This window comes from Atractosteus spatula, chromosome 3 (genome assembly GCF_055471065.1).
Source record: "Atractosteus spatula isolate fAtrSpa1 chromosome 3, fAtrSpa1.hap1, whole genome shotgun sequence".
In the NCBI taxonomy this organism is placed as follows: Eukaryota; Metazoa; Chordata; class Actinopteri; order Semionotiformes; family Lepisosteidae; genus Atractosteus; species Atractosteus spatula.
This window is the reverse complement of record NC_142708.1, coordinates 17687336-17706092: the sequence shown is the minus strand read 5'-3', so window position 1 is coordinate 17706092 and position 18757 is coordinate 17687336. Positions and strand designations below refer to the sequence as shown.

At 37.5% G+C, this 18757-nt stretch overlaps 1 protein-coding gene across 3 annotated transcripts in view; it reads right to left on the bottom strand.

The window, feature by feature from the left end:
* The window catches only part of apba1a (amyloid beta precursor protein binding family A member 1a), a 97631-nt gene that overhangs the window by 55227 nt on the left and 23647 nt on the right, over positions 1-18757 (bottom strand). The gene's annotated exons all lie outside the window — the stretch shown is intronic.

The window sequence follows — 18757 nt, the reverse complement described above, 5'->3', positions numbered from 1 at the left end:
AGATGGTATTGCTGATGAATGAATGAATGCAGTAGCTCTCTTGCAACGCTGATTGGAAATATGTGTCCAATATATTTCATATTGGGGTTCTAGACATCACCTAGTAATAGCTTATTCAAAAAAACAATATAAGGGTTGGAAAAATCAGGCTGATATCAGTATAAAATCACCTCAGTTAAGCACTGTTTACATACTGTATTTTATCCTCACACTAAGTGATAATGATTGCAAATATGTAATATTCTAAACTTTCCACAATCATTTTCAAGTCTAGCTATCTAGCACTGTATTTTTCAAGAAATGCTACACAGTAAGAAGGTAACTCTCAGTCTATTTCAAGGTCTTCTTTACTGAAAATTATTTCACAGCTAAGAGAGAAGATGGTGTAACAAATGCTTTGTTAAAGAATGATAAAGAGTACAGTAATGCAGATTCATATGACGAAGAACTGGGTTAAATATGGTCTCTAGTTCAAGTTGAAGTTCAAGTTTATTGTCATTATACTCATATACAGGTATATGGTATAACGAAATGCTATTTAGCTAGCTCTCAGACAATAAGTAGTACAAAAAACAACAATACAATTGTATAATAAAAGAAAGACAGAGACAACAGGCAGTGTGCAAAAATAACAGGCAATGGGCAAAACAACAAAAGGCAACAGATGTGCAAAAACATGCATCAACAGAATGAAATAAAAGGATAGAAATTATGGGGAGTGAGCTTTTTGACATGTAAGGTAGAGGTAGATTTCAATGTGTGTTTGAGTTTTTGGTAAGAAAGAAAGAAGGCACTGTGAGGTTCAGATCACAGGTGAGAGGTGAGGTGAGAGTGAGAGAGGCTGGGAGTTTAATAGTTTGATAGTGCGGGGGTAAAAACTGTCTCTGAGTCTGGTAGTCTGGGCCCGAATGCTCCGGTACCGTTTTCCAGATGGTAGAGGGTCATACAGTCTGTAGCTGGGGTGTGTGGGGTCTTTGATGATGCTTAGAGCTTTCCTCAAGCACCGTCTGTCATAAATGTCCTGTATAGATGGGAGGGCAACCCCAGTGAGGGACTGGGCAATTTTCACCACCCGCTGTATGACAGTTCTATATGCAATTTCTGAGTTTTGCTTGTACCTGCGACCAATGCACTCTACAGACTTACTGTAGCTCCACAAAGTTCAACATATACACATGCTGTTAAACCTATGTATATTCAGTGGAGATCAGATCATGGAGATTCTATTCATACCTTGAAAAGCTTCAACTTTTCTCAGCAAAATGTTTTAAACCAAGCTGATATGATGTGACGTTGATTTACATGTAACAGATGCTCCATTGTCCCACCTCACACTCAACATGCCTTGTTTTGGTTGTGTTTTGATGCAATGATTGACAGTTTACACCATACATCTGGAAATATCTGGTGCTCAGAGTCTAACCTAGATCTACAGAAACACGAGAGATTACTATCAAGGAGATCAGATGGCTTCTGCACATTTCCTGCCAGTGGGATATGTTTTCAATTAAGTACTCGGTAGTAATCAAAATATACAATATATCAAAAACAAAAATGTTGTGAGCAATCCTGCTATTTGGCAATAGTCTGTCTAGGTAACACATCTCCATAACCTTAAATTGACCATTAATTTCTGCAAGCTAATATTATAGTCAGAAGCCCAGAAAATAACGATTTTAAACATACAATGATTTTAAGATTTACAGTGCAGTGCCTGATTAAGACACATCAAACTAGAATTTATTTTACCTTTATTTTCACATTTTAACACGTCTTCCAACTAAAATACAAATGCTTAATCATTCTGGAAATTAATTTAAATGAAAACCTAGACAAATGGATTGCATACGTGTACAACCCCCTAAATACCTGCGTCTTGATTTCAGGCTGTAAAGGCCACAAAATGTGTTACTTTGGAAAGGGTTTGAAGACCTTTAAAGATTGCAAGGTTTCCTTTAATATCACAAAACAAGGAATCAATGAAGAATCACACATTATAAAGGCCCCATTATATGAGATCTCACATTTTGAAAACGCTGCGCATAAATCAACTGCATCACAATATCTGATATCAGCCTGAAGTCATCGAACCATCCATTTTCTAAACGCTCCATCTAATCCAGGTCACAGGTGAGCCGCAGCCTAGACCAGCAAGCATCTTAAGACACTGTGCCATTTAACTTGGAAAGGAAAACAGAAGCTGCCTTTCTAATGACAGCGAAGCAAGTGCTGTAGATACTATCTGCCAGATAATAATAACAAAATTGTTGTTAAAAACGTAATCCAGTTATAGTAGATGTGAGGTGAGCAAACCGAAGTCTGTAATCTCCAGGGACCTCTCTTCTTAAATTAAAGCCCTTACTTCAGACAATCAATACAGCAGTTCTAATGTCTGTAAGAACCTGGTGCCCTGAGTTTTGTTGCATCCACCTGTCTCACAATTAGGAGATCCGTCAGCCAGCCACCTACTCTAAAATAACAAGAGTTTGTAGCAGGACCGTTGTAACCTGTTGCCCTTTGGTTAGTATATTATTCTTGCTGAAGTCTGAGGAAGTGCAAAACAGTAATGTCACTGGATTCCAAGGCTTTGCCAATCTTTTTATTTCCCAGTAGAAATGTTTTTCATCGCTTTCAATGAACTGAAACTGAGATGCAGTTAATGATATGGGCAAAGCCGTCCGTTTGAGATAAACCTGCAAATGGTGTCACACTGGCTACTTCAGTGAGGGTGTCACAGGCCAAAAGGCACTGGAAAAAAAGGCAATCTGACAAAGGCAATCGCACACTAGCACTTCAGTGCAAAAGTGTTTATTTTAGCGGTTTCCTTTCACAAATCCAGGCCCAATATACTGTATCGTCAACCAGACAAATTTAATAAAGTAAAAAAGAATTGCAAACAGTAATACATAATGCAGTGCCCATTCATATCAAGGGTGATGAAAATGAACCAAGAAATTCTAGACTAGTAGGTCTACTCCGATACTTCTTATGAAAATAATTATAATAAAACTAAAGGATCATCTATACAGAAACAGAACGGGTTAACTTAGAGTTCTTTGAAGACGCACCAGCAGTCATGGACATGCACACAGCAAATGATAAAGTATATTCAGATTTTCAGAAGACATTTGATACAGTTCCTCTAAAAAATAATTCTCAAACTGGAAGAAAACACCCATTCAAAGTAATGCATGTGTTTGGATGGAAAACTGCTAAAAACAGTTTGAAAAAAAAAAAGGTGGCAAAAATACAAACTATGGAAGATCACATAGAAACAAGTAAAAAGTTTAAAGAATCCATCTACTGTATGTAAAACACAAGGTTTAGTGCAACATACAGTATATCATCTAGACAGTGTACGAAAGCAATAAAAAGGCCAACAAAATGTTAGGATATATAGTTTTAATGGCAGAATGTAAATCAAGCAATGATATTTTAAAATTGGACAGTACACTAGCAAGGCATGGTTCAGATTTAATTTTGTTCCCCGTGTTATGAAAACTTTGGAATCAATCTAGAAAAGAGTAACTAGATTCCTATTCTTTAAGGCATTTCTGAATTTCTGAACACAAGCTGAACACAAATCAGAAAACACAAGAAAAAACTACTGTATGTGAAAGCAGTTTTAAAACCGAGACCAGGTGGCAACTTCATATGCAAGGGGCTGTGAGAGTCTGAAACAAGGTCGTGATGTTGAAGATGATACTCTGGCTTCTGTCAAGAAACAACTGGATGAGTCTGCACAAATAACTACCAAAAACCAAATAAGTGAGATGACCCGGAAGGCTTTCTCTCAACTGTAATCTTTTATATTCATATACCATTGGTCTGTCTCCTTTGTGGCACTTTAAAAGAGTATTTCTTCTAGGCAATTCAAGATATTTTAGCCTGAGCAATCTGGCAGTCCCCTTCCAGTAAATTATCACAGCCACTGTCAAGGACGAGTCTTCTTTATTCTTCATGGTTTTCAAGGCTACTATACAGTAAGCAGTAAGCAGCACAAAGCACACAGTCCTGCCTTTGGCCTTGGTTTGGAAATTAGATATGAGATTAGAATAACCTGAAAAGACTCCTGCTGAAATTATATCAAACGAAAATCAATGCTCAGAGTACAGTAGATGCTCAGTTTCCTAACTTGGACTGGTCATGGCCCACAAACCATTTGCCCCTGGCTTCTTTGACTTTTAACATTTGATTTTGGTTAATAGTCTTTTCAGGTGGTGAAAAAGACATTTTAAGTTAACATAATTTGATAATGAACCTTGCATCTTGATGCTTTCTTACACCTCAAAACAATCAAGAGCTCATCTAGTTTAATAACATGATAGAAAGAGGAACAGTGGCCAATCACAATGAATGGGTTACTGCACAACACGGTATTGTATAAAATGGTCATATTATGGTTTCCTATCATTCAGTACTTTTTTGTCTTATGACAATAACGTCAGCTTGTCGGGACAGACTAATGCTCCCCCATGACACTGCAGTGGATAAAGTGGTTAGAAAATGAATGGACGTATTGACAATACTGTCATATACTCAGATGCTTTTCTTACAGGGTTCAAGTAAATGTTAAGCATAACGTGCTTCTCACCTAGGATTTATTTCTGTGTTCTGAATTTAAATTTCTATTAATCTAATGTTCAGAAAACACCATCATGCAACATACCAAATATTCTAAATCACACTTAAAAAATAAACTACAAAATCTACACCTCTCACTTTGTGCATAATGCTATCTTATACTTATTTACTCTCTCCTACTATAGGAGGACTACTACAGTATACTGATGAAAAGAAAGCCGTTCAGTTAACCTGTCCAAGTGTTTTATAAGCTTATACTGTATGTCATTTCAAGTTTTCATTGGCAGTAGATTATCACATATAATCTTAGCTAAGCAACTTAAACGAAATCTTCAAGGTATGGCATCACAAATTTACTGATGGGAACATCATCTTTTGCAGGAGACTAAGCCCTAAGCCAATATTCAATACAAATCTTAAATTCTACACTTACATTTCCTGTGCTCTTTAGTGCTTCATAAAGCAGTTTCATTAACAGTGCTACTTTATTATTTTCTGTATTCAATGCAGTTCACTTTCACTCTGCTTCAGCCTGAAGCGGTTTAATCTGAAGCACCCTGCTATCCCAAACTTTCAATCTGTTTACCCTCTTGTCAGTCTTTTTCTGTTGTCCAAAATCCTTGTCTGCTTAGTTTCTTTGTACTCCTCAAGGTGTCTGTTCAAAAAAAATGATGGCTTATTCCCCAAGTCCATATTTAAATCAGACAACTCATTATGTAACGAAAAATAAAGTCTTCTCGCATTCAAAATGTTCACAAAATCATTTCCACAGACAAACTAACAGTATTGTGTGAATGAAAGAGCAAGAAAGTGCCTTTTTTGCTCAAAAGCAAACAGGCATGCCAGCTGTTTTTTCAAAGAAAGCCAATGAGGAAGGGCTTGGCAGGACTGTATTGACCTACAGTATGGAACCCAGGCTTGCAGTGAGAAAAATTAATTTAGTTCAGTCTTAAAATGCTACATTGGTAACTCAGCCTTCAGCAGACACTAAACAGCAATGAAATGTCGAGAGGATATCTAGGACTGAACAAGTCGGCAGGAAGATATTGTCCAGTATGATGATAATGATGTTGCTGCTGTTGAACTAGCAGTTGTAATATCATTAAAAAAGAAAATGATTGTCCATATATAGAAAAAAAGGTGCTCAAACTATGTATTAAATACATTCAGTGTGGACTGGTATGCATGATATCTTTTTAGATTCTTTTTGTTACTGACAGCATCTCATCATGAGAAAGCTATGTGCACTGTACTGTAGGTTTCTTTATTGTAGGATAATGTAGGATTTGTACTTCATTTTCCACATAGGATTTCTGCTATTGATCCTGATAGAAAATATAATGCTGTTCCAGTTGATTTTTTTTTTGTTTTTGAATATGAAAATATGAGAATGTTCTACTGAGCCTACTTTTATCAAAATTATACAAAGAATACTTCAGATTTGATTGTAATACTTTAGACTTAGATCAATAACTCAGATTCTGCCTAAGGCAATACCTTCTTCTATTAAAAGAGAATATTTATATGCTTCTCTGGGATACAACATTGTGCTGTAAATATTGGAAAACACACAATAAAAGAGAGAAAACTAGGATACTTAAAATTCAGGACAGATGCTAACTATGGCGGATGCTATAAATATCAAATAGCAGAAAAACAGAAAAGGAACATTTTTTTCACCTACTCACGCACTTTCTTTTCGTACAAATCATCACACTGCTAAAAAAGAAGTCGTTCCTCAATCAGATAAAAACAATGGGGGCAGGGTGAGTTTTTTGGTCTTGTCAGAGAGAGAGTGTTAGGAAGATACAGTATTAGTACTGTACATGCACATGTGTAGTGGGTGGGGGTGGTGGGCTCTGTCCAACAGACATCATTTACAGTCATTGTTTGCCAGTCTAATGGCCTCTGGAACAAAGCTAAATTTACAGTTATTTGTCTTGCACTGTGAACAGCGACAACATCTTCATGAAGGCAAAAGTTCAGTGAGATGGGTCTTCAGTGATGGCACAGGCCTGCCTCAGTGTCGGCTGGGCACACAGATGTGCCAGGAGTCTGAAAGGCTCACCAGTGATTTTAGAGCTGAGGCATATAACATTCTGTCTTTTTGACTGAGAGAGGTGAACCAGGAGATAAAAGAAAAAAGGTCAAATATTTTCGATAAAAGAGCTATAAAATGTTGAGAGAATTCTATTTTGGACTCCAAAGGAACTACTGTAGGTTATCTCAGACCATATACTGTAAGCGCTGCTGGGATTTCTTCACAATGACATCCGTGACATCTGTGGACCATTCCAACAGACTCAGGATTGTTGTGGGCATTATATTGCTTTGTTTTTTTTTAAATCAACAATCATTTATTTTGTTTTTGACAAATTCATGTCTAGGTAAGAAGTATCACACCAGTTGACAAATTCCTCCAAAATAGGCCCATGTGTTTCTCCAGACTCTGAGGGGAGAGAAACTAATACACTTTCATCAGCAAACTTGATATGATTTTCATAGTTGCTTCAACAATCATCATGGGATGAAAAGGAGGGGAGAAAGAACCAGTAGAAGTGGTGAACCAGCAGAAATGCAGAGTCAGATGTCAAACCATTTTGTGTTCTCTTGGTCAGAAAAATAATGATCCACATGATAAGCACATCATCTAATTTGAAACATCTGATTAGTTTTTCAACCAAAATGTATGGCTGCATTCTGTTAACGGCTCATGAAAAATCAGCAAAGAGAAGTCTAGCTGAAGACTTTTTCCACTCTAAACGTTTATAAAGAACATCTAGTAGAAAACGTTTGACATCGTCGACACCCCTTCCAGGATGGTAGGCAAACTGAAGGGGGTCAACTCAACTCTACAATATGTGACTTCATCACTAGTGGAGTCAGAGCTATAGGCCTGAAGTCACTGAGAGCTTAAGGTCGATTTGTCTTAGGAATGGGTACAACTGTGCTTCCAAACAGCCGGAACAGTGCCAGTGTCTCAAGAAAGCTGGAACAAGTGTCGAAAAACCCCACTCAGTTCTTCAGAACAATACTTTAGTGTTCTGCCACATATTCCATCTGGACATGCTGCTTTGTCGACCTGAATATTTTTAAAATGGTTAGAAACAGTACAAGGTGATATCTGCAGTGTTTTTCCTGGAGTAAATAGCTGTTGGACATCATGGGAGTTGAGTGGACAAATTATACTTTTCAAACAAGTAAAAAACACGTATTTAACACGTCAGGTATGCTCTGTCTGCTAATTCTATCCACTAAGGATGAATTTATGGCCCTCACTGATATTTACTGCGGCCATAGCTTTAATGTTCTGCCAGGCCCTGCAGAGATTGCCTTGTTTAAATTTCTCCTCAACCTGATTTTTATAGGTCGTCATTTTTGCTTGCCGTATTGCATGTTTAACTTTTTTTACTTGTTTAATTTCCTAAAGTGATCCATGGTAGAATAGCCTCTTCCTTTTATTCAGAATACTCTTGAGCTCTTTGGCTTATTGGTTGGAAAGACAGTGATAGTGATGAGGAAATTTTGTGATCGACAGAGAAAGTAATAAATGAAGAAATCACATCAACTTGTTCATTGAGGTCTGAGCATGGTGCAGTAAGACCATCCCAGTGAGTGCAGTCAAGGCAGCCTTTCAAGGTGTCAATACTCGGCTCCAACCATACTTTTAACTGTTTTCACAACTGCCTCTGCGTGCTTGACTACTGGCTTGTAGGCGGGAGCAAGCAGGATGGTATTATGGTCAGCAACAGCAAGGCCAGGTATAGAGAATGACCTATACACACCAGGGAGAGAGCTGTAGCATCTGTCAAGGATTTGTTTATGGTGTGTCACACTGTTAACATACTGGTGATATTGTAAAGTACTTTCCAGAGAACAATGGCTAACATCACCTAAAATAAACTTAGGAGCATCAGCAGAGGCAGAATCCAATTTATGAACAACACTGACATTGTATTCAGATGCCTTATTTGCATTGGCACAAGGATGGATATACACTTTTTTTGGCAATTTCTGGAATTATTGCAACTTAGATAGTCCCTTATTTACAGTATGTACAACTCATGCTTAATGTTTGCAAATAATGGCCATTCAGAAATATATATTAAATGTGCTTCTCTAGCTTGATGAGCTTTTAGAACATGCTCATGAAAAAACAGTAAATTGAAAACAACGCATTACCACATCTTCAGTTTTACACTAGGACATTGTTAATTAAGAATTCAAGATGTTTCACCACCAAAGTGCTATAGTCATCAACCACACAGCACTGCCATCTTGCTTCTAATGGTCCTACAGCATCCACATCTTTCAGCATCACGGGCACAAGCATTTCATAACAAGTGGAAGAGTCTGGTCTGCTTTGCTCTACCTTTTCCCTAACATTTGGACTATGTAACAGTCCTATGTGCCACATCTCAGGCAGAGCAGTGATAATTCTAACTCTGATTAAACACAAAGTGTGTTGTTGGCCAAGCTAAGGGGTGGATATCTTGGGTCTGGAGGTGGTTGCCATGGTGAACAAATGTAGACTGTGATAATGCAGGCAACAGAATCCACGATGGAGTGTGAGAGGGCAGTAGGTGTTGTACGTCCATGCTGTCTAAGTAGTATGCAAACATGGAACAATTTCTAAATTTCTGAACGTCACCTCTGGAAGTTTTACCAAAGAATTTAGGATTCCTTATGTCATGACTCATTACAAATTTCTACTTACAGGTGTCAAACAATCTTTAGTACGTTACCTGTTCAGATATATTGAATAGGAAGTCTGTGATGCCCAATTTAATTCAGTAATGAAAAACATATTCAAAAAACATTCCTAGGATGGGAGCATGAGCTCACAAATGGAAAAAAAAACCTTATCATGTTCTTGTTTTGTAAAGAAATTAAACATTTTGTATTAAGCTTGTATTATGTTAATGCTGATAACTGGAACAGGTTGTGCCTTCTGCATGTGAGATGTTAAGAAGGGCTAGCAAAAAAGTGCCCTTCAGGTTTAGGATGGCTGTTGAGTTTTTGATGTGTTAAGGTTTTCAAAGTTAGACCTATGATAGGTAAAAGTACTTTATTTGTATATTAAGTTGGATGCACAGTGGTATCATGATTAGTACTGTACTAATCATGATTACTGTACTCACAACTCTTGTGTCCTGGGTTGAATTCCAGACTTGGGTGTCTTATATGTGGAGTCTCCAGGTTTGTCATGCCACCTTCCAAAGACATGATGGAAGGATAGATACAGTACATGCCTCTAAATTGAGTATCCCATCCTCACTGTAGTTTTGCCTTGTACCCTGCGTTTCCATACCATTAATAAGCAGTTTCTTGATATTGGATCAATGTCTATAGATTAATGTAACATCTAAGATAACTTAATTGATATTTAACTCTTCATAAACATGCATGTGTTCTTAGGAACATTCATATTTCTACAGTAAATAGTGATATTACTTTGATTTGCAACTTCCAAAACATTTTCAAATTTTATTGAATTAAAAAACACAAAACAGCAACCCTGCCTGTTATAAAGCAAGTAACACAGGTAATCAATTCAATGTGAAATGGAGATTTCTTTGATTTTTGTGAAAACAAAATGTAAATTTAAAGCTTTAAAGTTTATATAAGTCAAAATTGTGTCACACTGGCAAGGCCTAAATCTTAGAACGTGATACTATATTTTGAAATAAGTTAAAAATTTGAGCATTTCTAAACAAAAGAACTGATTCTGGAAGAAGTGGTTGACTTATACCGACTAAATCTTCAGTATTTACTTCATGAATACCTGCCTGCAGAGACTATGGTGGGTGTTGGTAAGGTTTGCTTTTTCTTCCTCATGGTAACCAAAAGCTCTGCCCTGCAAACACGCACCAGTCCTTGAGGAACACAATCTTAGGTCATTACACATGTCAGTGAATACCAGAACTCCAAATCTTACCAGGTACTACTGCAGAAACAGGAGGAAGAAGGTGCACTGGAATTGAGTATATACAGTATATACTGTACACGCTTCACGAGGAAACTGAGAACTAGGGGTGATGCCAATATGTCTCCCCAGGAAAGCATCTTTTTTGTCATGTATCAGATTTTTGCTTGATCATTTCAAGGCTAAAAATAAGCATCTTAGTCATATAATATATAGTATGAATAAACTGTGCCTCTTACAGGAGGAAGCATTTCTCATTAGGTATTGTTTTTAACTGAAAAATCATACCCCTAACCAGCTTGTATCTATGCAATTTTTTCTGTATGTGGGATGATCTGATAATTAAACTAAGCACTGTAGATTGGTAGAAACAGTAAATGTTAAAGCAAGCAGTTACTACCATGTTTTTGTAACTGTCTAGAGTATTTTTTTAATGGAGCGATTAAGAAGAGTGCTTGAGTGAGCAGGAAGAAGCGAGAGTCTACTAAGGCACACATTCCACCTTTTTCTGCTGCTTCACTTAAAAAAAAAAACGTGGCAGGGTTTCCCTCAGCTCCTGGTGAAACGGTGACCTCTATGACCTGCCAGATGACTGCCATAGGGCAGAGACCTCAGGGAAGGGCCTGCCATTCCTCCAACAGGCACCGAGCCCGAATGGCTCGGCTGGTGAGCAGGGAGCTATCGGCTGTCTCCGTGCACAAGGGCAGTCTCTGCGCAGCAAGACGTAAAGGCCAAATTGGCCATTCCAACCTGCCTTGATATTTACAACAAAACAACTGATATTTATACCACAGGCTGTATATCATACTCACCACAACGCACTGGTAGATTAAAAGACTAATCTGTCACAGAGAAATAGAAACTTTTCTCAGGTGGAGAATTTTAATTCCACTGTTCTTTAATTTTATTGCTGCAAATTACTGCAGGACGTCAAGCTTCTGTTTCGCATTCGTGATCTGAGTAAAAGAACCAGTAGATTAGAATTCCAAATTAAAATGTAGAGAGATAAGCAGATTCAAAATTCGAATTATCTTCAAGCTATTGCTAAAACAGTGGCTCACTTGCCTGTGGCTGTCCTCTTGATAACTTAGTGCACACAGAAAAAGATTGAATACAGAGAAAACAGTGCCTTTGATGGCCAAGGAATCAAATGCCCTGGATTAATGAAAGCAGTCGCCAACACCTGAAAGACAGGCCTTCATATTGAAGGCAATTGACAACTGAAGCTGGAGAAATAAGCAAGAATCCCTTGGGTCCATCAGCATGAAAGACACTGTACTGTATGTGGAGGGAGAGCAGGCAGTGGTGGTATACTAGAACCAAGGCTGTTGTATAAGAAATAAACACATTACTTTATTGGTAAGACCAGGTACCGTGTTTGCTTCTCAATCATAACTGGTTCTTACAGAAAAGCAGAAATTAAAACACAAATTAACAAACAAAAAAAGAAATTACACCAATTCAAGTTCCAAACTCCTAAGCTCACACAGTCTGCTTTTTTGACAACAACAGATTCTTACTGAGCTCCACTTAGGGGACTGGGGCAAAACAAGGTGGATTTCTTTATTTTTTCCCGTTTGCTTGCAAAATAAATTTCTTAAAGTTAAAACCAAAAAACAACAACAGAAAAGGCACATCTTTACAGAACAGAGAACATGATTTTCATTGCTTTTCTGTCAGCTGTACAGTCAACATGTTCTCTACAGTATGTACCTTTGCACCCCCATGCTAAGAAAATTGGTCCAGCGGAATGCATTAAAAAAGGAAGTTAAAAAGTCACTAGAAGTAAATTTACTAATGAAAGACAGTGGCCACCTTATCTCTCACATAAACATCCACCCAGCTAGGAGACTACTGGAGGCACTGGGTAAACGCAAATGAAGAAACCAGTGCTGGTGCAGAACAAGACAACTCCGAGTGGAATCTTGTTCGGAGCCTTAGCTTTTAATATTCAGCAGGCATTGTTTACATCACCAGTAATTGCTCCCTTTGGTACTCTTGGTAAAGACTGTCCTCCATGCATTCTCAAAACATTATCTGCATAATGGTTTGAGGGAAGTAGAGCTGTGTGAACAGGCAATTTTGATGCTTAACATATGTGATTAATTGCTGATAATTCTCACTTGCATTTGCAAGAGTCTCGTGGTAAGCAATTTGTCTGATGTACGGTTTTGGTTCCTTTTTGCTCCTGTGGAAATTCCAGTGACCACAAATTACAGAAAAATTATGTTCAAAGCTGAAGGGTAGAGTTCAGTAATCCTGCAAATAACCTGTAGGATAATGTGAAGTCTTAAGAAGCAAATGAATTGTAATTGGCAGAAAACAATATCATCTTTTGGATTATTTTGATAGCAGGAATATTGTGGAAAGTCACCCTGAATTGAATGCAATGCAGGGATATCTTTGTCAATATTGCCAAGCTAACAAGAAATAGCAATTACTCAAAAACACCTGTCTTTGTTTTTTCTATTTTGTTGTTCAGTTTTGTCAGAGCAAGTGGACCATCACTAAACTGCTTGTTTGACAATCGTGTTGAAACAGACCATTACTTGAAACTACTGGCAGATATACTGTATAAAAGAAGAGGAAGCATTTTTAAAAAATGCATTTTACAAAATACATAAGGGAGAAGAGGATTCGGTTAAAAGATCTGCAAACACAAGAAAATAGGATATTTGAAGGACCGGGAGAGAGAAAAAAGAATATTACAACAGGGGGTGGTAAAGTGTTTCAGAGATAAAAGTGGTAAAGTTTTAAATGATAAAAGGGAAAGACCTGATGTATTAAATGAATATTTCACTTCGTGCCTCAGGGTTAAGAAAGAAAATTATCCTGAAGAGTGTTAGTATATAAAAAAGCAAAACTGTCAGCAGTACTAGAAGCACTTAAGGTATACAGATTTACAGGGTCTGATATTTTACCATATATATTCAAGGCGGCAATAGATATAATTAATGGGCCATTAACTAAATTTTCAAAACAGTAACTCAAGACAAGGTAATACCCATTGACTAAAAAACTGCCCATTAAAAAAGAAAGATTAAACCAAAGCAAGTCATTATATACAAATAAATCTTATTTATATTAATTTTATGGTTATGAAATCAATAATTAAAATCGAACTAGAGGAGAATCCTCATGGCAATATAATTCTAGGCAGATAAAAACAATGAAAGGCAGATCTCGTTATACAGGTACAGTAGTTATGAAGAAGCAACAGCTGTAAAGGATAGGGTCCATATTATACAGAATACATTTTCAGAAGGCTTAAAATAAGGTTACACATCAAAAATTAATTCTTAAATGTCATGCAGCAGGAATTCAAGGAATTGCATGTAATTAGATTGAGTTGTGGTTGGTGGACAGAAGGCAAAAAGCACAGGAAACGTGTGAATATCCCAATTGAGGTGATACGAGGAGTGGATCACAGTGTATTACGACCACCCCTCCTCTTCGATTTACTGTATATCAATGATCTAGACTAGAGTATAGTTAATGAACTAGTCAACTTTGCAGATGATTCCAAAATAGTATGTTTGACAGACACTGCAGAAGCTGCAAAGGAAATTAAAAAAGATTTAGATCGAATTCTAGGCTGGGTGTCATCCTCCGAATCCGCAGAGCCACTGACAAAGTCAATCGAATGGACTTCTTTTAAAAACAACACTAAAGTGCAAATGGAAACTTGCATTTCAAGAGGTACACAAGTGGAAACGAAGGGGAAGTGCATTTAAAACCAGTGAACGGGAGGCACTTCCTTACTCCAAGTCCTGCGGAAGTGAGGGAGAAGCCTGGATGACATCCTTCGGCAAAAAATTACTAGCAAGCAAGCACGCCAGATGAGCTGAACAGCTTTGTTTCGTTAGCAGCCTTTCTAATGTTCTTATCTGGTTGCAGTTTTCATTTCCCTCACACAAGCTTAGGAGGTCCAATGCAGGCCCATGTTGCCATGAACTGAGCTCTATCTAAGGTTGAAATATTGATTTCCATCAACATTATCAACATAATCAACATTAGATTACTGTAACACTTCCTCATTGAAGTTCCTCCTAAGACAACCTACTCTCAACCTTGATGAGTCAGGCTACCCTGATTGCTACATTATTGAGAAGATTTTTTTTATAAATAGAGAATATGAATGAGGTTAGTCACTAGCTTCAACCCAGACCCAGTTAAGGTCTGTGGAATATATGTTACTGGAACTCTGAGAAACTGAAACACTATTTGTGTGAGAGTATTTTGTACAGTGTCATCCCAACCTTTCACTGAACATCATCAATTTGTCACGTATGAATGTTAAGATAGGAAAAAGGCAGCAGCAATCACATAATATGCAAGGAGGGAAGGAATGAAGTGCCATTTACTATTGATTTTCTCAGCAACCATCTTGTGGCTTAGTGTTTCTAAAGTACAAGACTTTAAAGAGTGTAGAAACAGGTTTCAAAGGTCTAATCTACGAAGAAGTTAAATTACAGCAATCAGTTAGCCTTACTGGTTAAGAGCTCAGCTTGAACAACAAGAACTACAAGTCACATAGGTACTCAAGTTAGCAGTAGAAAACCATTGTTCTAAGGCTAAATGTGCTTTACATGTTTAAAAAATCTGTGGCTCGTGTGCTCACTAAAACCTCTTTCCATCAGAAACTAACTCCCACCTTGTGTAAAATTGCACTGGCTCCCTGTAAAATTTAGAACGGACTTTATCGTTCTCCTAAAGAACTGAATGGTCTAGCTCCAGATCATTTTACGGGTTTATAGCATGAGTATGGTCCACTCTTAATCTGAGTTTTGCCGATTCAAGGCTTCTTACTCTACCATAGACCAGCCTATAGAGACAGGGCCTTCCCTTGTACAGCTCCATGTTGGTGGAGATACTGCGACATGTTTAATCTTGTTAGGAGACCAATTGTTTCTCCACAGATCTAATTTATTATTCAGCTATACTCTTGGTTCCATTCCGTCAGTTCTATGTGTTCTTTTTTTCTCCTTCTATAGTATAAAGTCTTGAACAGCAGAGTAGGCACTTTTTAGCAGTGCTTATTAATAAAGCATATTTTACTACAGTAGCTATTACAGTATGAATTTGCCAATGGAGCCATTCATGATGTGATGCAGTCTCACCACCCTTAACTAATCACTTTTAAATTCCCGAAATTTATCATTCCTTTCAAATACAACGCATGCCACGTGTTCAACAAGGAAACTAGGCCGTGGATTAAAACAAACAAATGTTACTCTAACTAACTATATTTAGAATAACAAGAACAGTATACACAAAAAGCTCAGGATGTTTGGAACAAACTGCCTACTCACATTAGCCTTAAGAAAGGTATCTGGGCGAGATCATTGGATAAGACAGCAGCAATTAAGCGACATTAAAATCAAGGTCTCCATTTATTTGAAACAATACAATGTTCAGCCCTGTTTATCAGTATATGAGGCCACATGGAGAATTAGTAGAATTAGTCTAGACTCTTCCCCTGAAGAGTCACGGGTTCAGCTCCCTGATGCATTCTTGCTGCTTCCTTCATGAGTTTCAGTTCTTGGATCACATGACTGGTTCACTGGAATTCCCATGTGTTCAAATTAAAAGAGAAAAATTCAGATTATTCTGCATCAACATTTAATCCTAGTTTAACGATGAACAAAAAACTTTGTCAAAATCTTTAATCATTTATTACTAATATATCCTGAAGCTACAAACAACAGCACAGCATCTATTTAATTAAATTTTAAAATCCTTTGGTTACTGGGAACAGAATATTTGAATTAGGCTGTATAGAAATACTATAATCTCATTTATTCAAACCTTTATACTGGAACTGAGAATTTTTATTGAAATTAATTCTATTCAGTTTTCTTTTTCAACTCATGGCATGCTTGCATTCATGACTCCAGTGCTTAATTACTTTTTGCGTCTTCTTGCAGTCCAGGAATATTTTGATGACATCCAGTACGCATTCCTAGAGGATGGTGTTTAAAGCAAAGTTGATCCACATCTCTTGTTCCTAGTCAATGAAATGTTTTTGAGTAAGATGGCCTGATAATGGCTGTTCAAATCTGGATATAAAAATCAGCCATAATTGACCAATATTCTTTAATAGGTATGACTATCCGTAGTGAAAAAGCCCATTGTTTTTTTTTTTAAAAGCTGGTGCCTTATTCACATACTGTAAGTGGTAAACAAATGCAAAGTTTACTCTAAGTTACCTGGTTTGAGTAAACTCAATAAAATCTAGCGTGCTAATTAAATTTCAAGAATGCAGATCAGGTTTAAAACAACCTAGATTACTCAAACTGGCTTAACGTTTCAGTCTATGTGTGTGGAACCAACACAGTGAGCAGAGATTCCATTGTGCTCGGGAGTGCGTTGTCAAGGAAACCTTTATTACACGGGCAGCTGAAGAAATGGAGAAAGGGAGGGAGCGATTTTTTTCCACAGCTTCTGATTTGAAAATATTAATTTAAATTTACAAGCACATCAAAGATGCACTTCGAAACAAAAACACCACCTTGCCAAAAAAGGCAGAGATACAGTCTGTGAAACCTGGCTGTCAACAGTGGAGTATATACCAAGCGCATCCACCCACTGGATTTTAAAGACTACGTAGGCACAAAAGCGCTTTAATTTTATATTGATGTTTCTGATTCCCTGTGGAATTCATCACCCCTGCCCTGCCTTTACAAGGATGCTCAATTGCACATGGAGCTGCACCTTCTTTTTTCAGTTTATACAAGCTCCCCAGCTCTTAATGAGACCATCTAATCTTTTAAAGACCTTTCAGCAAAAACATCTGAGAAATTCACAACAAAAATTTCAGCAAGAGACGCAGAAGGAGGAACAAGGGCCTTCAGCTGACCTAATTCCAAGAGTTAGCCTAGCAACACTATGAGCCTAAGTCAGACGAACTATCAGAAGCACACTGTCTACTCCTGGACCAAGACAGAACTGTGATTTCTGCGGCCATGAGGGAATAAATCCTAAACAGGATTCATAAGGGTCATCAGGCATACATAAAATGCTGAGAAAGAGCACAGCTGGCTGTATGGTGACAATGCAAAGAGCCACCTGTCTTTAAGGAAGGAGCCTTTGATGACCACATCACTGAGCTGACTCAGAAATACAATGCCCTCCATATTCATTCAAACTTCAGTGCAAATGAAAACATGGTTCAACTGAAAAAAACACCTATTTTGGTGAAATGATTTGTAAACACTTATTTACAAACCACTTATTTGAACACTAAAAGCTAAGAAAAGAGCAGCATCGTGTTTTCCATAGAATGGTGTTTTTCTCTCGTGTTCAAGATTATTCACGGTCCTAAGTACCTACAAATTATATCATAAATCATCTTGTGTCAACATTCTGTTGTCAGGACAACAGAACAGGGACTTTCTAGACATTTTCATCTGACCCCTGTTTCCATGGCGCACAACAGGATGTAACGCAGTAGCAGGAAAATCATTCAATAACATGCACCATCATGGTGGAGGCCAGAGCACTCTCAGAAAATTGCAAGCAAAGCGTCACTGATCTTCACAAGTTAGGTGATGGACACAAAAAAATGATCTGAACAAAGAGCTGAACCTGCAGATTTCCACTATAGTGCTCACCATTAAGACATTCAAGGCTACAGGAACAGTTGGCCCCAAGAGAATATTGCTTCCATGTGGCTTTGGAGACAACCTATTTATTTAATCTTTATATTTCTGCCACCATTAGTCCTCATTTCATGAAATGTGTGTGGCAGGGAGGGCCATGAAGGGCTCAATTACGGCTGTCCTGCCACTACAGTTAAAGGCTTCCATTATTGTAAACAGACACACTGGGTGGTGATTAGTTAATTAGGTAATTGGTGATGTGTGAGAATGCTATATAAAGGGTGTGCATGGTGTTGAGGGTGGCTGGGCTGTTAGTAGGAGACAGTGTGTATACTGTATCTGTTGAGAGACTTATATGTATTTCTTGCATCCTGATGAATTTTCAATGTGTTCATACCCATCAAGCCACCTTACTCAAGTTAAGGGTCTGTTACAATGTACAAGCCTCCAGATTAAGGTTTGTACTAGCATTATCAGAGTATCTTCTTAAACCTCTTGAGTGTTAAAACTTTTGCATGAATCTGCATATTATATACTATATAATTTACATCATTCTTTCACATTAACATAGTTAGGCTAAAAAAGAAAAATACTCCTGTGTTACAGATGTGTAACAAAATTTCACTTCTCTTCTTTCCTGATATGA